This window comes from Rhineura floridana, chromosome 3 (genome assembly GCF_030035675.1).
Source record: "Rhineura floridana isolate rRhiFlo1 chromosome 3, rRhiFlo1.hap2, whole genome shotgun sequence".
In the NCBI taxonomy this organism is placed as follows: domain Eukaryota; kingdom Metazoa; phylum Chordata; class Lepidosauria; order Squamata; family Rhineuridae; genus Rhineura; species Rhineura floridana.
In genome coordinates, this window is record NC_084482.1 from 225436250 (window position 1) to 225444905 (window position 8656).

An 8656-nucleotide genomic window follows, 5' to 3' on the forward strand; every position below is an offset into this window, starting at 1 on the left:
TGCCAAGTAAGATGAGAGCTCACGTTGAACATATTTCCACACTCCATGAGCTCATATGCTTTCTGTCCTGTATTAGTTCTTTGATATGAGCTAAGGTGGTGATGATGTCTCAAAAACTTTCCAGACTCCATGCTTTCATATGATTTCTTCTCTCTGTGGGTTTCAGATTTTTTTTAAAAAAACATTGGTTTATTTTTTAATATTCCCCCCTGACACTTTCCCTTTTTTTCCCTTTGTGATCTTCCTACTGGATCAAGAGTTCATTGACAACAGCACTCTGCAAAGTAAAAGATTTCTTCATTGCTTGTTTTTCCTTCTGCCTTTCACTGTAGTCCTGTTCGATTCCCAGATGTCTCTTTTCCTACTTCATCCTTGCTTCTTTCCAAAGATACCACAAAGGGCTCCGTATAATGCTTTTTCTCCTGTCCTTCACCTGTTTGGGCAAATAAGAGAGAAAAAGAAAAACCTGTTAGGAGTTTAAGGCAGAGACAAATGATTGGGTCAAGGATCAAACCAAAGGACCTGCTTGTCTACATTCAAAGGGCCACAGATTTTGTAAGAGTCAAAAGAATATGTGGTCAGATACAAAGGCAGTGGAGGCCCAAGACCAATGCTATACAAATTTGTGCAGGGTGCTGTACTGCGAGGGACATTCCTTTCCACTTCATATCCATTCATGAATGTATTTTGCCTGCAACCTCTGAATCTGGTCCAAGGAGGACAGGTATTGTGCCATCATATAGCAATGGAATTCCTGTTCCCTTTATCACCTGTCCCTCAATGTACAAATTCCCTCCCATTTAGGCCAAGATCAGGATGTGGGAGAAGCTTTCCATCAACCAAATGGGGCCAGATGCAAAAGTGAGGTCCAAAGGGTGCAGGAAGGGAGAGGTTTGCAGGAAGGAGAGATGAGAGGAGGCCAGAGGTAAGTGTCATAATCATAATCCAAGGCTCCAGCCAAAGGAAAGGGAGCCAAAGTTTAGGCAATGTCCTCCAAAGTGAGATGAGTTGCTTGGATTGAGGAGTCAGCTCTGAGGCCCAAGATTTACAGTGGGGTAGCGATAGGATCTGGCCCTTGGGATAAGCTAGAGCTCTGTCTGCCAGGATTGTATCGCAAACAGATGCATTTATTTATTGGGGGATTTATAATCTGCCCCAACAAGGTTCAAGTTCCATCCAGTCAAGATCAGGACTTTGGGGGAGCTCCCCATCAATCCAACAGGGCCAGAGGCAAGTGTGATGTTTAAAGGTTGCAGGCAGGAAAAGAGGGATCAGAGGAGAAGAAAGGCTGGTGCCATCATCCAAGACTCCAGTCATGGAAAGGGAAAGAACATGTAGGCACTGTCCTTACCGGTGAGATGAATTGTTGGGACTGAGGACCCAAGGTAGCCTAATGAAACCTACTACATTGGGAATAAAAGGCATTGTTCGTGATACCCACATCAAAATGACAAGTGATGGACACCAGATCCACATTCTTGGCCCATCGTTCCCTACATTAGGCTAATGCAGCTGTGTCTTCTGCCATAAAACTTCAAGCTTCTCTCAAGGACATATTGCCTTGGATTGATTAACATCAAGTACAAGCAATTGTACACGTGAACATCAGCAAATAGTCAATATAGGAATCAAATTGATTATATAATTGGCAACAGAAGATGGAGAGGTTCCATACTTTCTGCAACAACAAGATCAGGAGCAGACTGCAGTACAGATCATGAACTGATCGTATCAAAAATCAGAGTAAAACTAAAGAAGAACAAAGCAATCATCATGCCAAAATACAATTTAAATAACATCCAAGAAGCATATAAAGATCAAATAAGGAACAGATTTGAGGCTTTAAACTTAGTTGATAGAGAACCAGAAGACCTATGGAGTGAAGTCAGAGAAATGTTCAGGGAAGAATGCAAAAAGACAGTATCTCTAGTTAAAAAGAGAGAAAGACCTCAATGGATGACTGAAGAAACTCTTAAAATGGTTAAAGAGAGAAGGAAAGCAAAAGCAAAAGCAAAAGGAGGCAGAAACACGGTTAGAATCCTAAATGCAACAATACAGTGACTAGTACATAGAGACAAAGAAAACTATTACAACCACTATTGTATAGAAATAGAAGAGGACAACAAAGTGTAGAACAAGAGCCCTATTCCAAAAGATTAGAGAAATGAAAGGGAAATTTAAACCAAGGGTAGGGATGTTGAATAATCAACAGGGGAACACACTGACTCACCGAGATGAAATAAAAGGAAGATGGAAGCAATACACTGAAGAACTCTATAAAAGAGATGACAGGATGACAGATTCATTCATGGAGGAACAGTATGATGAAGAATCAGAAGTTTTAGAATGTGAGGTGAAAGCTGCTCTTAAAATACTTGGAAGAAACGAATCACCAGGAATAGATGGCATACCAATAGAGTTGCTACAAGCTACTGAGACTGAATCTGTCAAATTTTGACAAAAAGCTGTCAACAAATATGGAAAAGAAAAAAATGGCCCACAGACTGGAAGCATTCAATATACATCCCAATTCCAAAGAAAGGGGATCCCAGGGAATGCAGTAATTATCGAACGATTGCCTCAATATCCCGTGCAAGTAAAGTAATGCTCTAGATTCTACAACAAAGGCTCTTACCATATATGGAGCGAGAAATGCCAGATGTCCAAGACGGATTCAGAAAGGGAAGAGGCACCAGAGATCATATTGCAAACATATGTTGGATAGTGGAACGGACCAAGGAATTTCAGAAGAAATTCAGAAGAATTTCAGATTACAGCAAAGCCTTTGACTGTGGAAAGACTATGGAATGTTTTAAAAGAAATGGGCGTGCCACATTATCTGATTGTCCTAATGCGCAACCTATACTCTGGACAAGAGGCTACTGTAAGGACAAAATATGGAGTGCATTTTATCAACTTTTTTTTATCTATGTGCAGAACATATCATACGGAAAGCGGGGTTGGACCAAAATGAAGGTGTGAAAATTGGAGGGAGAAATATCAATAATTTAAGATATGCAGACGATACCATACTATTAGCAGAAACCAGTAATGCTTTAAGACGAATGCTGATGAAAGTTAAAGAGGAAAGTACAAAAGCAGGGCTACATCTGAACATCAAGAAGACTAAAGTAATGACAACAGAAGATTTATGTAACTTTAAAGTTGACAAGGAGGACATTGAACTTGTCAAGGATTATCAATACCTCTGCACAGTCATTAACCAAAATGGAGACAATAGTTAAGAAATCAGAAGAAGGCTAGGACTGCGGAGGGCAGCTACGAGAGAACTAGAAAAGGTCCTCAAATGTAAAGATGTATCACTGAACACCAAAGTCAGGATCATTCAGACCATGGTATTCCCAATCTCTATGTATGGATGTGAGAGCTGGACACTGAAAAAAGCGGATAAAAGAAAAATCAACTCATTTGAAATGTGATATTGGAGGAGAGCTTTGCGCATAACACACAGTGCAAAAAAGACAAATAATTGGGTGTCAGAACAAATTAAACCAGAACTACCATTAGAAGCTAAAATGATGAAAATGAGGTTATCATACTTTGGGCACATCATGAGAAGACATGATTCCCTAGAAAAGACAATAGTACTGGGAAAAACAGAAGGGAGTAGAAAAAGAGGAAGGCCAAACAAAAGATGGATTGACTCCATAAAGGAAGCCACAGACTTGAACTTACAAGATCTGAGCAGGGTGGTTCACGACAGATGCTGTTGGAGGTCACTGATTGATAGGGTCGCCATAAGTCGCAATCAACTTGAAGGCATATAACAACAAGATTCTGAAGCTGAAATATATTGTATTTCTTTCATGTATGTAGATATCTGAGGAATGTACCATCCTGCTATAATTTAGAATGGTTTTTATTTTGTCTGATATAATTGTGATAGTTAGTAATTAAGCTGAGGAATGTATCATAAACATATATTCTTATATTCTGTATATTCTTATATTCCTCAAAGGAAAATTAGTATAAATATTCCTTCCTTTGAGCACCTAGTCAGTCTTCTCATCCATGAGGCTCACATATTGCTTATGCCCAGATAGCCTTGTGATTCAGGTAATAACAAATTAAGAAGAGTACCTCTACTCTGTATCAACGATTTGCAGTGCCGCAAAAAAGTATTTGCCCCTTCTCTGACTTTCTGCGAGGTTGCATATTTTTGACGCTGAATGTTATCAGATCTTGAACCAAACCTAATATTAGGGAAAAGGGAACCTGAGTGAAGAAATAACACAAAATGTTGATACTTATTTCATTTATTCATTAAAGAAAATTAAGCAACACCCAATGCCTCCATGTGAAAAAGTAATTGCCCCCTTAGACTCAAAACCTGATTACGCCACCTTTAGCAGCGATGATTGCAACCAAACACTTCCTGTAGTTCTTGACCAGTCTCTCACAGCTCTGTGGTGGAATTTCTGCCCACTCTTCCATGCAGAACTGCTTTAACTCAGTGATATTTGTGAGTTTTCAAGCATGGACTGCTCTTTTCAGGTCCTGCCACAACATCTCGTCTGGACTTTGACTAGGCCATTCTAAAACTTTCAATTTCTTGTTCAACAAGAACCTGATGCAGGCCCTGATGCAGCAAAGCATCCCCAAATGATGACACTGCCACCACCATGCTTGACCATTGGTATGAGGTTCTTCATGTGGACATAACAGGGCCCATGTTGCCCAAAATGTTCCATCTTTGACTTATATGTCCATAGAACATTGTTTACCAAAAAGCACCTGGATGATCCTCAAGAGTTCTGGAGCAATGTTCTATGGACAGATGAGTCAAAGATGGAACATTTTGGGCAACATGGGCCCTGTTATGTCTGGCAAAAACCAAACACTGCATTCCACATGAAGAACCTCATACCAACAGTCAAGCATGGTGGTGGCAGAGTCATGGTTTGGGGATGCTTTGCTGTATCAGGACCTGGACAACTTGTCATCATTGAAGGAACCATGAATTCCACTTAGTATCAGCTAATTCTGCATGAGAATTTCGGGCCATCCATCCATCAGCTGAAGCCGGGTCATGCAGCAAGACAATGAACCAAAACACACAAGCAAGTCTACATCAGAATGGTTAAAGAACAAGAAATTGGCCAATGTTCTACCACAGCGCTGTGAGAGACTGATCAGGAACTACAGGAGGCACTTCTTACCACAGAGGACACTTGGGCCTCTAGTGACAAAGATGAATCCTGGGGTAGCCCTAGATTACAGACCTGGTCCTTCCGAGGGAGCTTCTCTACCCCTGTCTCTCCTATCCAGGGGTTTTGAACACTCTGGGATGCACCAGTCTCTCACACTGGCCAACCCCAGAAAGCATAAGGCCAATGTGTATCATGGAGTTCACCCTCTCACACACCCCAAATGCACATTACACACAATTAAAGAACAGAAACCCACTTGTTAGGGAAGAGCCAAGGAAAATGCAACAGGTTAAGGTGGGGTGGGATGGATATGATTAAGGGGACCTATAATATGAATCAAAGGGAATTATGATTTTACAAGCTTGCTTCTTGCTTGCAATTAGTTACCCAACATGCAGTAGAAAAGCCCCTTGACTGAGCCTCAGATACTTCTCCTTTCCTTAAGCTGACAGTAGGTAATAACAAGGGTGGAACACAGCACACCCACACTCCTCTGTGTAACAATATGAGCGGCAGCTGACCAAGCCACAAAGATGGGCAAATACATCTTGTGACAATTGCACAAGATCACCCCGAGTTTTGTGGAAAGCACCTAGGACAAGGAGGGAGGGGGTGCGAGTGGGTGACACATGTATAGTTGGCTAACTTCCAAAGGGTGCTGGCTGTATGCAGGCAAAGGAGAAAAGAGGGAAGTTGCTGTTGATAGACGATCAGTGGGAGGGGGAATCAAGAGCATGTCAAGAGAGCTATATAACTTGCATTCTTGTAACCACGCGTCAGACTTGAACTCTCGGGCGTGGGTCGGTCTCCTTTTGCAAAAGACTGTTTAAGAATAAAAGGCTTTGGTTCAAAGTTGGTCTCCCACTTGGTGGTTTGTTGATTGGGGACCCCCACCAGGTGTTCAAGGACCCCCTTTGGGTAACACATAGGTGGGGAAAGGAAGCGAAACAATACAAAATGGGGTGCTGTCCTTGTACCAAAGGATGACTCCCTTTGGTGTCACCCCTTCAAGGTCGGCCCCCTGGACAATGGCCTGCCGTGTGGGATTACACGCTGCTCTATGGCTATGCTGCTGATAGCAGTGAATTGGCAGCAGTTGCAGAGTCCTCAGATGCTTCTGTTCTCAACTGCTGGGCCTGATGGCAAGAGGCTTGCCCGATGACGGATGGCAACTGCAGGCAGGTACAAGGCTAGCAGGAGGATGAGGGGGCAGATGTAGTTGGCTGGAGGTGTTGAAGGCCTCTCCTCTTTCTCTCCCATTGACCTTTACCGCACACACAGCAAACTCTTGGCACTGGTGGCCTAAGACCAATGATGGACAGGTTTGTGTTGGGGTGATATATTGGGAGGGAATCTTCATACCCATTCACGTGGGTATTTTGTCTGCAACCTCTGAATCTAAGAAGGGCAGGTATTGTGCCATCATTTAGCAATGAAACACCTGTTCCCTTTATAGCCTGACCCTCAATGGAACAATTATCTCCCATTTAGACATCAACAAAGGCCAAGATCAGGACGAGGGAGAAGCCGTCCATCCCAACGTGGCCCGATGCAAAAATGAGGTCCAACGAGTGAAGCAGAGAGAGTTCCGGAGCAGGAAAGAGAGATGAGAGGAAGCCAGAGGCAAGTGTCATAATCCAAGGCTCCAGTCAAATGAAAGGGAGCTAAAGTTTAGGCAATGTCCTCTGAAGTGGGATGAGTTGCTTGGACTGAGGAGTCAATTCTGAGGCCAGGGATTTCACTGGGGTGGGTGGGTAGTGATAAGAATGGAAAGCAATGGAAAATTGTTCCTGCATGGGAGTGCCCCGTGACTTGTCATTTACCAACATAGGACTGGAATTTAATGTAAATCAGGAGGCAGAACATTGGGGGTGTCAACTGGGGCTCAAGAACAGACTGTACCTAACTGATGGAGTTCAAATCTTTGCTTCATTTCACTTTGATGGCCTTGGAGCCCAGATTGCCTTTTTGCCTTTCATAGAATCATAGAATCATAGAGTTGGAAGGGGCCTTGTAGGCCATCGAGTCCAACCCCCTGCTCACAGCAGGAAATCCTCAGAGAGGAGAAGAGATCTCTTGCTTCGACCATCTCCCTCCGGCAAGACTTCAAAGCTGCTCTGGGCCATTTTCTCTGTTTTGGGCCTGGGCAGTTTGGAATAGAGGCAGTTTTTACTTTCAGGGAAAAAATATATTTATATTTTGATTTACTTTCTGTCTGTTTCCTGGTGAGGCCGAGACTTTCAATTTAAAACGAAGAGGATTTTAAACTTTCCCCCTCTGTTTTTCTCTGAACAAATTCCACATTTGGACCATTCAGGATCCTGGATTCATCATCCCCAGTTCTGTAGATTGCTAGTTAGAGAGGTTCCCAGAATTAATGTTTAGGTCACGCCACTGTAAGGCTGGGCATCTAATTTGGAATGCTGGGCATTTTTGGAGGATGCAGTCCATGGATGCTTGGGGAATTATTTTCATTTCCCAATTTCATGTTGTTCTTTTCCATGCATGTGTTGTTCTTTCATATTACAGATATACATTCTTACAGCATATAAAAAAATGGAATTGGACTGCCTTCAAGTCGATTCCAACTTATGGTGTCCCTATCAGTAGGGTTTTCATGGTAAGGGTTATTCAGACAGGGTTTACCATTGCCTTCAGGAGAGCCTGGCTGGTAGTCCAGAGTCTGTGAGTTCAAATCCCCGCTTGTGTCTCCTGGGCATCAAGGGCCAGCTAAAGATCACCCCCACAGTGAGTGGCTCAGGGTCCCTTGTTGCTTGTCTTCCTTGATTTTTTGGTGACGTGAGGAGGTTGAGCAGCCCTCTGACCCGACGGGGGAAGAGGTGGGCTCGCCATAGGTTGAGCTGACTGTGCGAGTGAGGAGCCACGCAGCTCAGCCGCATCCTGTTTGGAGGCCATGCCGGTTAGCCTGGGAGGTGGAATGGCCGCTTCACAAAAGGACTGGGTGCAAAGGCGAAAAGGCATGCTCTGCCCAGTACCGCGGTTGGTATGGGGTGGGAGCATACAACGTCTGAATGCCCGCAACGGCTACCGCACTTGGTATGGGGTGGTAGCGCAACGCCTCAGTGCCGGTCCAGGCTGCTCTGCCCAGTACCGCGATTGGTATGGGGTGTTAGCATAGCTTGTGCATGTTGGACAAAGGCATGGGAAAACCTGATTCATTTCCTATCACTATTGTCCTTATTTGATTTAAGTGCTGCAGGCTAAGCGAGCTATTCCCTCCTCAATGAAGAGGCGGAAGCAGTTGCAGCGGTCCGCCAGCCAGCTGAAGGCTGCGGGTCGGGCGGCTGTCTGCGGGAAGAGCTCCTGGCCCCACTGCATCGCCTGGCGCTGGCGGGGTGCGAAGGACCCGCTGGCCAGCTGATCGTCGGCCGCAAGGGAAGGTTGTGCGGGTCCGCCGGCTGCACCCGCAGCGAGGAACGGATCCCGTCTGCTGGCGGCTCCCCAGTGGCAGCCGCAACGGGGAG